Here is an 8996-nt window from a genome sequence, read left to right on the forward strand (position 1 = left end):
AGGAGAAGATGAGTGTGGACTGAAACTGTGAAACTGTGAGGTGTGTGCGTGCGCGTGTCTGTGCGCGTGTCTATGTGTGCGCGTGACTGCTCTCCCATCAGAACAAACACTTGTATGTGATGCTGGAATGATAAGAACAGGATTCGCCTGATTCTCAGTCTGTGTGGGTTTGAATATGTGGTTTATGCCAAAACCTTATTAATTGTTTTCAGACTGACGTTGTTTAATTCAAATAATAACTGTTTGAATCGGATCTTCATCATTTAAATCACGAAATTCATCTCATTCATTGATGTGTCTTCTGGAGATTCCTCACACACAGCTGTCATATAAAATCGAACAGTTAACGATCCTTCTTTATGAGAGCTGAGCAGTAAAATCACTTGCATGAACATTTTTTAAATGTTCCACATAGGTGTGAAAAGAAAGAATAAATTAATTTACATTTCACACGATTAATTTAACCCTTTATTAACACATAACCCTCGGCATGTGAAGGTCAGATGATGATGAATCAGAGACGCTGCTGAGCTCTCGGTCACAGCTAGAGTCTCACATCAGTCGCACATCATCATCAGAATAAGCACACACACACACACACACACACACACACAGACTTTTAGTTTGTCTTTAATCTTCATCTATATCTGTCCCTTCATATCTCACCTTCCACCCACCCTCTGTCCACAAAACTTCAGTCTCTATGGAGTGATATTGTCCTCCGTGCCTCTGCTCAGACTGTGGACAGATGGCCGTTTTCGTTTATATTTTTCGGGTCCGTAGCTGAATTACACCCAGATCGCTGACTCACTAATATTATCTTCCTGCTGTTCAGGTCAATCTCTGATCATATTAGCATTTAATTCATGTTTGTGTCTGCAAGAGTCTGTATCTGACTATTAACATGCATGTAAGACACCATATGAGAATACAGATATCCATGTATGATTTGGAGACTATAGTTTTGTGATGAGTTTTGTGTACTTTGCACTCCTGGTATTAAGATGCGTTTTGGTCGATCGGATCACAAGTGGACGAGAGAGACACATTCACACCTGGTGTTTATAATCTGTGTCTTTTGTCCACTTTTGACTGCTTCTGTCCTGATTACTTTGAGGGGATGATCTGTGGGCGAGTCAATTAAACACTGTCCATCTCTCATACACAAATACACATCAGTCTGCGCCCACTGCTAAGTTTTCATCATATTGAAATGGACTCTAAAAGAGTCACTAGTCATTCATGGGGAAAATATTTGAGCGAGATCTTTTCAATCAGATTTCTTTTTCTCTGCTGTGCTGTAATCAGTCAGTGTTCACAAGCAAACATTCACTGAAGGCCTACAGCTGTTGATAGATCACTGGCATCACCTTATAACTACCAAAAATACACTTCTCATCATATCTTCATAATTTACATTCATCACACACACAGTACTGTTGAACAGACACTACATCACTTACTGTAGGGCAGGGGTCTCAAACTCAAATTGGCTTGATGGGGCCATTTCTGAGATTGACATTTTATCGGAGGGCCGCAGAGCTATTTTAAGGTTAAAAAGTACAATATTTCTGTAAATAGACAGTTAAAATTCTATTATTTAATGTATACTAAAAGCAGTGGTTTTATCTTTTAAATATACATTATTTTATATAAGTAAATCATCTCTTAACCTTCTCTTTAATAATTAAGGCCTATTAAAACCTTGCATTAAACTAACAAATAACATTTCTGTATACATTTATAAACTAATATAAAAAATTACCATCAGTAAGTGTTTGTGTTTTGATTTATTTTGGATTGTTTACAGTCATAGTATAGACCAGGGGTTCTTAAAGTTTACATTCAAAGGTCCAAATCTGAATTCCCATAATTTTCATAGGTCCGGAAAAACTTTATGTAAATCATTTGTTTATATAACAAATCAACATAAATAGTTTGGGAAAAAACATAAGTGTATTTTGCATTTAAAGTAATTTTTTTTTTAAATAAACACAAGAAATATGCCAAAAGTAACCAGGTGCAAAATACAGAGCAACCTAATTAGAGAAATGGCACAGTTTGTTCTCCATCATATGCATAAACCATGGCAAAAAAAGAAAAAAAGTGTGGTTGGTAGGCAGAGACACTGACCAAAATAAGGAGTGCACCTATAAATTGGCTGATGATGCTTGCTATGCTTCTCAATAAATAACGGTGAAATGCCGCTACATCCAAAAGCCAGGGGGCGCTCTTGGGCAGAAACTTAACATGTGCTGCAGACGAAGAACCAGATACACGGAGCTCCAGGAAATGGCTTAAGGATATATTTATATTGCTGTTCTTCAAACCTTTTCAGGTATTTTCATGATAATAAAGAATATGTATAAGATTATGTTTGACGAGTGTTGCTTTTTTAAAATGCATGTTTTAAACGACTCAAACCAACAGTGATTGGTAAGGACTGATCAAAAGCCGTAGTACATGAAGTAGCTGTGCATAATATCTGGGTGTGATGGCTACAGCGTCACACAGGAAATTTTTAAATAACTCGTTTTATTTTCGGACCAGGAATACTCTTAAATCTAAAAAGAAAAAAAACTAAACGAATGGTTTACAAGTTTAATATGCATTTGTAAAATAGCAACTGCACACATTTAATCAATCACATAGAAATTAATGCACTTGTACTATGAAGTGGACGCGGGTCCGGATCAAGTTGCCGTCGGATCCGGATCCGGACCAGAGTCCGGACTTTGAGAACCCCTGGTATAGACTTTATTATGCTCCATCTTTGTTATTCCACAGTTTTAATGAATTTGCTATTATATGTGGAAAAATATGAATAAGTGAAAGTGATCCTTAAACTTCTGAATGGGTAGTAGTCAATGTTACATAAGCTAGTTAAACAGAAAAACATTATAATACTGCTAGGTGTAATTGCATAGCAAGCTACATAATAATATATTATACTTCATTATATATAGCAGTATACATACTTTTATCCTCTGCATGTTTCTCCTCATCTTTCCTCTTTTAACCTGGGCACTTTGATGGCAGTTTTCCTTATCTGTAGTTTATGTGTTGCATTACATCTACGGCTCTCCCTCATATTATGCGGTGTCTCCATTAGAAGCTGTGACTTGTTGATGAGAGTCCCATCGCAGCTCTTCTCTGAGTAACAGCTGATATTCACCCAGAAGTAACAAATCTTCTCTGGACAAACACTACAAAGTCCCGACCAGATTAACTGATCGCATGGTGACAATGATATGATTGACGCGAGGTCCAGATGAGGAATTAAAGTCCGATCACGCATTCCGTTATCCTCGCAATCACAGAGCGCGCGCAGCTCATGGCTCCGTAGCAACGCGTGACGTCACGCCACGGAGCGCAACTTCCACTCCCGAGCACTTTAGAAAGTAAGAAATGCTTTGACCCGTTTTAACACGCGTTGTTAGACGCGACATGTGAACGAACCCTTAAACGTTTAAATTAAAAATGAAATGAATATAAAACAAAGTGAATAAAAATCTTTCTGCGGGCCAGATTATGTTATATTGTTGAAAGGTGCCGCAGAGAGGGGGAGGGCGGGTCGCAAATGGCCCGCGGGCCGGGAGTTTGAGACCACTGCTGTAGGGGAAGAGCGGAGCACAACCTAATGCTTTTTGGTTTTGGCTCAATCATGAAAAAAATATTTGAGTTTGATAAATTATATTTTTACACAAGTAACACACACAGCTCTGCTACAAATGAACATTTGAAGTTTGTTTCTAGTACTTACCACTCTTGGACTACTACACCAAACGTAACAGAAGTGCAAACGTTACAACTTACCCCATAGGTGGGGTTAATTGTAGTCTCGCGTAGCCAGACCTTCAATACTGAAGGTCTGGTGTTAATCGTTGTTTTTTCTGGACAAAGCCCGCCAACGAGCTGTTTGACCGACATGTCAAACAACCAATCACAGTTTGTTTCGTCTAGCGTCACGTTAGCGTCGCGTATTCTCCCCACAATAACGAGCCGGCTGGCAACAAGTCAGTTATTAAAATAACCAGCAGCAACAGAATAGCATCTAAATAAACAACATTACTCACCATAGAACAACGTTGTGCACTTCATCAACTTCCACACCAATGAGACACTCCCATCTCTGTTTGAAGCATATCTCTCCACTTTGTAACACCTACAAGGAATTCAGGAGAACCGAACTTTTTGACTCCACTAACTGCCTCAAGCAAAACTCTTGGACGTCTTTTAGAGAGTCTATGCCACGAAGTTTGCATATTTTTGAGAATCCAATGTTTAGCTGATCATGATAACTGGTCATTATTATTCACGTAAACACGACTGATTCTCTTCCTCAATGGAAGGTCAGAGCTTTGTTTTCCAGGGAACGAAACTAATCGTGACACTCGCGTCTCCTGGAAATCGGGTTTATTTCAACCAATCAAAACGACTTCAACATTCTCACAGGGTTTCCAGAAAAGTGTACGATAAAAATCAGACTTTTAGCCAACAGTCTGTGGGCGTGACTTCTGAGACTGAGACTAGGTTAATTGTAACAGGCAGGGGGTTAGTTGTTAAGGGCTCTTTATAGTTGTGCGTAGGACCTACGGCGTAGTTCTGCGTCGGTTTTCATTTATACTTTTGCGTCTTCCTCCGCGTCGACGTGCAAACATGCGTGCAGACCGCTGGTAGACAGTATTCACCCGTGTAACCACAGTAGCAGCGCGACCATCAAAGAAGAAGAAGCTTGACAAATTAACCCACAAACGAAGAAGAAATAGTAACTTGTTGTGTATGATTTAAGAAGACAAGCTGTCATGATTTCGGTCTTATTGGCCGCTTTTTCTTTGTTTCACCATGTGTTGTGTTGTGTTTGTGTTTTGACAGCTCCACACGTGGGCGCCTTCCACCTGGTGACCTCATCATCTCCGACTCTTCTCACCGGCCTCCCACACCTGATCCTTATTATTTGCCCATCCGGTTTGATTTAAATTCCCCTCGTTTCCTCTGTTCTTTGCAAGTTCGTCTTAGTGTGTTCGTGCCCGCTAGCTCTGTCTAGTTCTTGTCTTGTCTAGCTCTTGTCTTGTCAAGCTTCCATTCTTGGATTATTCACCGTGCTCTCTGCTGCCTTTGCCCTGTAGATCCTCGCCCCGCTGTCAGTCTCTCCCGAGTGGTGTGTCTGCCGTCAAGCCTCTGTGTAAACTCTGTCTGTGGATTCTCAGAGCGCCTGTCTACATCTAGCGCTGTCCAGCCGCAGTGCGCTCTCGGGCGCGTAATTCTGCGTAAGACTCGGACTGCCGCTGTGCGCTGTCCAGCACAGACTCTGCTGAAGACTCTGACCGCCTCTCTCTCTCTCTGCCCGCCAGGAATCTCTCTGTTTGCCCGCCAGGATTACATCTCTGTGTTTGCAGTTTTGTGGATGTCCTACAGCCCGGCTGTGTTTCCCACATTGAGCCTATCCAGAGGAGATCGCTGTGGTCCGCCTCGCTAGTGTTCTCTCACCATCTATTCATCACACACACGGACACTGAGAGTTATCTATTATACACATTCACCAAGTGTTTTCTCTATTATACATTTTGAATTAAAAACCTCTGCGCTGGGATTCCTGTGTTGTGTGATTCCTAACAGGACGAACTTGCCAGTATGGATCCCGCGGAGGTTGACGCCCTCCGATCTACTCTCGCCCAGCAAGGTTCTTGGTTGGGCCAACACTCGGCCCGTCTCACCACCACGTCTCAAGAGGTCGAGGATTTATCTACTCGCATGGCTGACCTCTCCTCCCGTCTTGACCAGGTTCGGCAGAACACCTCTCATACCAGTCAGCAGTTTGAGACGGAGCCTCATGCCACAGCCCCACCACCGTATGATGGCGATCCCGCCTCCTGCCGAGCGTTTTTGTCACAATGCTCCCTGGTCTTTGCCCTCCAGCCGCGTCGCTATGCTTCTGAGCGCACCCGGATTGCGTACGTGATTACCCTGCTGGTTGGGAGGGCTCGTGAGTGGGCTACAGCCATTTGGGATGCCGGCGATCCTTGCTGCCGATCCTTCGATGAGTTTGGCGAGGAGATGGAAAAGCTATTCGACCGCTCCGTTCGCGGGGACGCCGCTGCGGCTCGGTTGGCACGCCTGGTTCAGGGAAGACACTCAGTCACCGAGTACGCCATAGAGTTTAAGACCCTAGCGGCTGCCTGCCACTGGAACGAAGCGGCTCTTCGAGCGCAGTTTGTTGAGGGGTTGTCAGATGATCTTCAGGATGAGATCGCCGTGCACAATCTTCCCCCCACTCTCGAAGCCATTATTGATCTGGCTCTCCGGATCGAAGCCCGGAGGATCCTTCGTAGTCAGCGTCGCTCTCTGCGCCAGCGAGTGCTCATGGGTGAGACTTCCACTTCTCCCTCTGCCCCGACGTCTCCCCCTGTCGAGTCAGAACCCATGCAACTGGGGCGCATGCGCCTGTCACAGAGAGAGAGACGGCTGCAGAATGCCCTCTGCCTCTACTGCGGAAAACCCGGACATTTTGCAAGGACCTGCCCGTTAAAAGCCGCTGCCCACCAGTGAGTCCGGGAGTCCTGGTGGGCGCTACATCTTCTAAACTCTCCCCTGTTTCCTCCACCCAGCTCCCCGTCATGCTGTCTTTCGCTGGGCGTGATCATCCGTCCACCGCCCTTCTCGACTCTGGTGCGGAGGGCAACTTCATTGATGAAGCTCTGGTTCGCTCCTGGGATCTCCCGGCTGTCCCTCTCCAATCCCCTTTGGATGTCTGGTCCCTTAAGGGGCAGCAGATGGCGCGGATCACACATTGCACTCCCCCTGTGAGTCTCTCTGTGTCTGGTAATCATCGTGAAGAGATTGTGTTGCATATTCTTCATGCTTCTCTATCTCCCATTATTTTAGGGCATGGTTGGTTAGCGCAACACAATCCTCACGTTGATTGGCAGCATAGTGTAATTTTGTCTTGGTCCCAGTCTTGTCATGTGTCTTGTCTTGGTTCTGCTGTTTCTGGTTCTGTTCTTTCTCTTCCTCAGGTTCCGGCGGTCGATTTGACCGGAGTCCCGGCGGAGTATGCGGATATCGCTCAGGTGTTTAGTAAAGCCCGGGCCACCTACCTTCCTCCTCACCGGCCATATGATTGTGCTATTGATCTCCTCCCCGGCACTTCTCCGCCTAAGGGTAGACTTTATTCTTTATCAGGTCCTGAGAGAGAGGCTATGGACCAGTATATTAATGATGCCCTGCGTGCCGGTCTCATCCGTCCCTCCACCTCGCCCGCAGGGGCGGGGGTTTTTTGTTGGCAAGAAGGACGGCTCCCTGCGCCCTTGTATTGACTATAGGGGTTTAAATGACATTACTGTTAAGAATAGGTACCCCCTTCCTTTAATGTCTACTGTGTTTGAGCTCCTGCAGGGGGCGCAGTTCTTTACTAAGCTAGATTTACGCAACGCCTATCATCTGGTGCGTATAAGAGAGGGAGATGAATAGAAGACAGCCTTTAACACCCCTACCGGACACTTTGAGTACAGCGTTCTGCCGTTCGGCCTTTGTAACGCCCCCTCTGTCTTCCAAACTCTGGTCAATGATGTGCTGAGAGACATGATTAACAAGTTTGTCTTTGTGTACATAGATGATATTCTCATCTTTTCTCCCTCTATGCAGGAACACACTCAGCATGTCCGCCGAGTCTTACGCCGGTTGTTAGAAAATAAGCTGTATGTCAAGGCGGAGAAGTGCGAATTCCATTGTAAGTCAGTTTCGTTCCTGGGTTTTGTTGTTTCCCCCGGTGAGATCCGTCCCGACCCAGCCAAGATCAAAGCGGTGGCCGAATGGCCAGTCCCCGACTTCCGTAAGGATTTATTAAGATTTCTGGGTTTCGCCAATTTTTACCGGCGATTTATCAGAAATTATGGTCAGATTGCTCAACCTCTTACTGCTCTCACTTCCACTAAGGAGAGGTTTGTCTGGAATTCCAGTGCTCAGGAGGCCTTTGATAATTTAAAGTCCCGGTTTATCTCTGCTCCTGTTCTCTCTATTCCAGATCCGGCTGCTCAATTTATTGTGGAGGTGGATGCTTTGGATGTCGGGGTAGGCGCCGTTTTGTCTCAGCGGTCTGCTAAGGATGGCAAGGTGCATCCCTGTGCCTTCTTCTCCCATCGGTTAAGCCCAGCAGAGCGAAATTATGACATAGGCCAGGGGTCGGCAACAGGCGGCCCGCGGGCCAAAAGTGGCCCGCCAGTAATATTTTCTGGCCCGTCAGATTAATTTGAAATCCGTTTAAAAAAAAAAATTTTTTTTATCACACTTTTTTAATCACACTTTTTTATTTTAAAATAACAGTTTACAAAAATGGCCCCGTGTATCATTCCTTCATTCGTTTTTTCAAATCAAAACCAAAAAAAAGAAAGAAAGAAAAACGACTTGTTTTTCTATTATTTATTTCCTGAACTAAAATCAAACGACTCGTTTTCTGAATGTGCGCTCAGATCAAAAATAACAAAAATGAATGAAAACGGTTCGGACAAATTTTAATCGAACACCTTAGCAGACATATACCAATGAAATAAATTTAAACAGATCAGGTACTAACAGATTACATTTTAATAAGGGTTTTAATAAGGGTTTGAATAGAAACCTTTCCGGTAAGTCTCATTCGCTTACAGTCCGACTTTTGAACTTTTTTCATTATTATTTATTCGCGTATAACACACTGACAAATAATATGTATTACCTGAAAAAAAAATATTTGCGTCTGAAAAAAAAATATTTGCGTCGTGGACAAGTTGCCACCAGCTCGCAAGAATGTCCTGAAAAAAATGCGTATAATAGCTAGTTTAATCTTAACCGGCCGCTCTTTCTCGTTCTCTTTCTCTACCAGCGCATCCGCGATCATAACTGTCATTAGATTTTGAACATACTTCTAAAACACAATCAATCAAATAATTGCAGAGGTTTGACTTCATGAATCATTTGCAAATTTACCTCGTAAATCATGTCAATGCGTCACGCGTGAA

Source organism: Paramisgurnus dabryanus, chromosome 12 (assembly GCF_030506205.2).
Source record: "Paramisgurnus dabryanus chromosome 12, PD_genome_1.1, whole genome shotgun sequence".
NCBI classification, from domain to species: Eukaryota; Metazoa; Chordata; class Actinopteri; order Cypriniformes; family Cobitidae; genus Paramisgurnus; species Paramisgurnus dabryanus.